The sequence below is a fragment of the Chelonia mydas genome, chromosome 2 (genome assembly GCF_015237465.2).
Source record: "Chelonia mydas isolate rCheMyd1 chromosome 2, rCheMyd1.pri.v2, whole genome shotgun sequence".
Classification (NCBI taxonomy): Eukaryota; Metazoa; Chordata; order Testudines; family Cheloniidae; genus Chelonia; species Chelonia mydas.
In genome coordinates this window covers 231,220,884-231,226,877 of record NC_057850.1, presented here as the reverse complement: position 1 = coordinate 231,226,877, position 5,994 = coordinate 231,220,884, and positions in this window count along the sequence as shown.

Below are 5,994 nucleotides of genomic sequence, written 5' to 3'. Positions count from 1 at the left end.
TCCTTCCCGGGACATAAAAGCAAAGGCGGGTGTGAGACAGACACCGAAGAGAAAAGGGACCAGCCGTGCAAGGGTTTTGGGACGCAGCCAGGCTGGGGGAAGGTGCAGTCAGGACCCCGTTGCAAGTAAACTGAGTATTTGATAAGGCAAAATAAAATACTGCATGTTCCCTATTCTTGTTATTGGTGTGAACACACACAGTGAGCTACTGCAGTAAAGTCAGGTTTCAGAGTAGCAGCTGTGTTAGTCTGTATCCGCAAAAAGAAAAGGAGTACTTGTGGCACCTTAGAGACTAACCAATTTACATGAGCATAAGCTTTCATGACCTACAGCTCACTTCATCGGATGCATTCAGTGGAAAATACAGTGGGGAGATTTATATACCCAGAGAACATGAAACAATGGGTGTTACCATACACACTGTTGGGTGAGAAAAGCTAAACAGGAGGCAGTTATGCCAACCGAACCAAAGTCAGGCTAAGAGAGGCAGCTGGGAAAGTCTCTGAAAGTAGAATGAAGGAATATGTGTTTAAGTTACAGAGAGTGAGAAAAAAGGGGAGGCCTGCATTCCTGCATTTTTGTACCAGATGTGCTAGGAACAGTCCTTGAGATACAGAGGCCCTGTTTTCTACTCCCTGCTCTTGTTATGTCTGTTTTAACTCCTCGTCTCCTGGTTGACACCCATACCGATAAGAAAGTTAGTGAAGCACTATGATTTGCTAAAAGTTATCTACAATAAGGGGGGTAGATGTGCATGCATATAGAGAAAGAGGATTTTAACTAATATGGGGGGGACTGCTTTATGAATAAATCTGTGATGTGACGGGACTGTCTATAAAAACTTATGAATTTTACTTAGAGGCTGGCTGGTTCTCTCTGGAGACGGGCTGCTCTCTATTGTTGTGTGCACTCTTCAATAAAGAGCTTTGAGATCAGACCTTGCTGGTGTTGCCTGTCTCTCTCCTGTCAGACAACAAATCGTGCCATCTGGGGTTCAAGTCCTCGACAACACTGTAAGGAGAGTGATCAGGTAAGGTGAGCTATTACCAGCAAGAGGGGGGGACCTTTTGTAGTGCTAATCAAGGTGGACCATTTCCAGCAATTGACAAGAACGTCTGAGGAACAGGGGGGTGGGGGGGAATAAACATGGGGAAATAGTTTTACTTTGTGTAATGACTCATCCACTCCCAGTCTTTATTCAAGCCTAACATATTGTATCCAGTTTGCAAATTAATTCCAATTCAGCAGTCTCTCCTTGGAGTCTGTTTTTGAAGTTTTTTTGTTGAAGAATTGCCACTTTTAGGTCTGTAATTGAGTGACCAAAGAGATTGAAGTGTTCTCCAACTGGTTTTTGAATGTTACAATTCTTGACGTCTGATTTGTGTCCACTGATTCTTTTACGTAGAGACTGTCCAGTTTGGTCAATGTACATAGCAGAGGGGCATTGCTGGCACGTGATGGCATATATCACATTGGTAGATGTGCAGGTGAACGAGCCTCTGATAGTGTGCCTGATGTGATTAGGCCCTATGATGATGTCCCCTGTATAGATATTGTGGACACAGTTGGCAACAGGCTTTGTTGCAAGGATAGGTTCCTGGCTTAGTGGTTCTGTTGTGTGGTTGCTGGTGAGTATTTGCTTCAGGTTGGGGGGCTGTCTGTAAGCAAGGACTGGCCTGTCTCTCAAGATTTGTGAGAGTGATGGGTCGTCCTTCAGGATAGGTTGTAGATCCTTGATGATGCGTTGGAGAGGTTTTATTTGGGGGCTGAAGGTGATGGCTAGTGGCATTCTGTTATTTTCTTTGTTGGGCCTGTCCTGTAGTAGGTAACTTCTGGGTACTCTTCTGGCTCTGTCAATCTGTTTCTTCACTTCAGCAGGTGGGTAGTGTAGTTGTAAGAACGCTTGATAGAGATATTGTAGGTGTTTGTCTCTGTCTGAGGGGTTGGAGCAAATGCGGTTGTATCGTAGAGCTTGGCTGTAGACAATGGATCGTGTGATGTGGTCTGGATGAAAGCTGGAGGCATGTAGGTAGGCATAGCGGTCAGTAGGTTTCCGGTATAGAGTGGTGTTTATGTGACCATCACTTATTAGCACCGTAGTGTTCAGGAAGTGGATCTCTTGTGTGGACTGGTCCAGGCTGAGGTTGATGTTGGGATGGAAATTGTTGAAATCATGGTGGAATTCCTCAAGGGCTTCTTTTCCATGAGTCCAAAATGATGAAGATGTCATCAATGTAGCGCAAGTAGAGTAGGGGCATTAGGGGACGAGAGCTGAGGAAGCATTGTTCTAAGTCAGCCATAAAAATGTTGGCATACTGTGGGGCCATGCAGTGCCCCATGTTTATTCCCCCCCCCCCCCCAGCTGTTCCTCAAATGTTCTTGTCAACTGCTGGAAATGGCCCACCTTGATTATCACTACAAAAGGTCCCCCCCCCCCCCACTCTCCTGCTGGTAATAGTTCACGTTACCTGATCACTCTTGTTACAGTGTGTATGGTAACACCCATTATTTCATGTTCTCTGTGTATATAAATCTCCCCATTGTATTTTCCACTGAATGCATCCGATGAAGTGAGCTGTAGCTCACGAAAGCTTATGCTCAAATAAATTTGTTAGTCTCTAAAGTGCCACAAGTACTCCTTTTCTTTTTGCAGTAAAGTCCATATACAGACTCTGTACTTTTATTACAGTACAGACTGACAACATGCTTACCTTTGTCAGTGGTATAACTGTACCATTACATGTACCCATAGTGAAACGTTACAGCTATTCATTTCCCTTGGTTACATCTTTTAGAGGTCTCTTTGGAGGGCTCATTTGGCTCTGCACAGGTATATACAGTTAAGCATATGAGTAGATGCAGGATCAGAAACTTGGGATAAGCAATAGGACTGCATGGCCTTGAGCAAGTCACACCACCAGTCTCATTTTCAGTTACCCCATCCGTCAAATGGAGATATCTAATTTTGTATAGTACCTTGAAATTTATGGATGAACATTCATATCAGTGTAAAGAATTACTTTGTAATCTTAGCCTTGGTTTTAGGATGACACGGGACAGAAGAAAGAAGATATTTTAAAGATTACTTCTAGAATTGTCCTTACATGTGACAGGAACATTTCAGTTTACTCCACCTATATGTAGTAACTGTGTGTTTTTCCTCTGGAATACTATGACACATTCCTCATTAATTCACTGAGGTGATTAAGAGCAGAACTCTTCCTCTCTTCCTGTGAGGCTGGTCTAAAAGAAAAATGATCTAATTAAAATTAATTGTGGGTGTAAGAAAACTAACAACCCCACCAGGTTCCTGAATAATAGCTAAGGTCCAGCTGCATGATAGCTGGTACATAACCCACCACTAAAACTGTGTTATTCAAACTCATCCTTCCAACTTCTAGCCTCTGTGCAACTCCACCCTTTTCTATACCCCAGCTCTCACTTCTTAGAGCAGTAGTTTTCAACCTTTCCAGACTACTGTACCCCTTTCAGGAGTCTGATTTGTTTTCCATACCCCCAAGTTTCACCTCATGTAAAAACTCCTTACTTACAAAATCAGACATAAAAATAAAAAAGTGGCATGGCACACTATTACTGAAAAATTGCTGACTTTCTCTTTTTTTACCATATAATTATAAAATAAATCAACTGCAATATAAATATTATACAGTACTTACATTGCAATGTATAGTAGATAGAGCAGTATAAATGTAACCCTTCTGCCTGTCAGAGTTGGCAGCAACAAGGGCCGGGTTCAGTATCTAGGGGTTCCATTCCAATAACACAATGCAAAACCGGCTCGAGCCCCCACCCAGTGACCTGGGACAAATATATACCACCCCCGCTGGGCGCCTCCAAGAGGCAATACTTCCCCTCTCGCAAGCACGTAGTCTGAGTGTAGCAAAAAGCCTTTTAATAACAGAGAGAAACAATGTGGCATTATGTTGGGGAAACACCACCAACAGGATTCATAACACAACCCATGAGCAAAACCCACCCCAAGCAAATATGGGGCATGTCCTTTCTCTTTGGTTCTTGAGTCCAGCAACCCAAAATCACCCAAAGTCCCAAAAGTCCAATGACCCAAAAGTCTCTGTCCTTGGTCAGGGCAGCCCCAGAGTTCAAAAGTTTATCTGCAGAGTTTTACCTCCCAACCTGGGTGGAGATTGGGGGGGGGGGGGTGTTAAGGGGCATCTTACGTGGTCCAACACTGATGGCCCCACTTCTCCATGGGGCTCCACTCTGCCAGCCACTCCGCTCACCGCCCCGCAAACTGCTCCGCCAGCCGCCCTGCAAACTGCTCTACCATATAGCTTCAGGCTCCCCCACTACTTAACACAACACTCAGTGATTTCAGCTCTTTTGTGATTTCAGCTTGTAGTAGGGAAGCCTCACTACTGGTACACCATTAGCCCAAAGTGAATTCAGCTCAGCAGCCTGTAACTAGACTCCTAATAGAATCAAAATTAGCTCCAATATTCTACACTGGAGAGAGGAGGCAGTGCAATTAGCATGTAAGGCCCTCACCAGGGGGCCCATGCTACCAAGCATTAATACCTGTTCCCAGCCTCTCTCAATTCACAGAGTTTTGGAACCCATGTCCCTTCCTAGCGAGTGCTACTTAGTTGATGGCAAGTCCCTCCAGCATGACAAGTGCAGTTCCACTGTCCTTGATTCCCATAATCAGGGTAATAACAATTTATTCTTCCTGCCCCAATAACAGAGACACTGGGGATCCCACAGCAGCCAAAGTGACCATTTGGGCAGCTATGGCCTCATTCTAGGCGGGGTGGGTGTGCCTATGCAAATGAGGTCAGCCCCTGAAGTTCTTTTCCACAACTTGCCACACCTCACCACCAGATGTCAGGGTGGAGCTCATCCTGACTCTGCTTACATAAACATGTTATTGTATGAAATTTTAGTTTGTATTGACTTCACTAGTGCTTTTTATGTAGCTTGTTGTAAAACTAGGCAATATCTAGATGAGTTGATGTACCTCCTGGAAGACCTCTGTGTGCCCCAGAGGTACATGTACCTCTGGTTGAGAACCATTGTCTTAGAGGACACCTGAGTGTTGCAGGAAGTGATTTAGGTGCTCACAAGGTGGCAGTCTGTAATTCTGGAGGATGTCTCTTGCCTCTAACTAAACAAGTGCTAATTTACTGGAACAGAGTGTTAGATGGAGCTATGCTGCTGGAGCTGTTGCCTTTTGGATGCATAGACAACTGGTGCCTCCTGGTAACTGGGGGGGCACAATGTAAAGGGGGGGGAACATGTAACCCCCCCACGTCACCTCTGGGAGGAACTTCCAGCCCCACTTCCCTGGGCCAGAGCTGCCAATTCCACCAGCTCCTGGGGAGCTGGGGCTGCAGGAGCAGGAAGCATGTGCCTTTGCACCCGGCTGGGGCCAGCCCTGGCCCAGGGAGACTCACAGCACCAGGATCTGCCTAGAGATCTTGGACACCTCAGCAGAGGGAGAGGCATGGGTAATGCCCTTACCTCCGGCTGAGCAGAAGCCAAGGAACCTGCTCCCGGTACCATCCCCAGCAACCCCTGCGCCCAGCCCAGGCCTGCTGCACTTTCCCCACCCCACCAGAGTTACCTGTGAAGGAAGGCTCTGTCCTTCTCCCGTTGTGCCTCTGCCCCCCCGGCATATTTGGCCACTTTCGCTGGCAGCAGAGCCTGGGTGGGGAACAGGAGGGAGCCACCTCTTACGCTGTCTGAAGATGGCCGCTCCTGGTTGCTGACCCTGTGCAGCATGACAGCTGACTGAGAGAGCCTGGCTAGGAAGGCGGCAGCGGCCCACCCCCTTCGCTCACTGCCCAGGCCCGGCTGCCAGAGACAGGGTCTGAGCAGGTCGGAAACGTGTGGGGAGAGGGGGGCTCTGGCTCACTTGTCCCCTGTCTGCGGCAACTAGGCCCAAGCCGCCTCCCCCGCTGGGTTCTCGCAGGCAGTCACCGCACTGCAGAAAGCAGTGGCCGCCCTTAGGCAGCC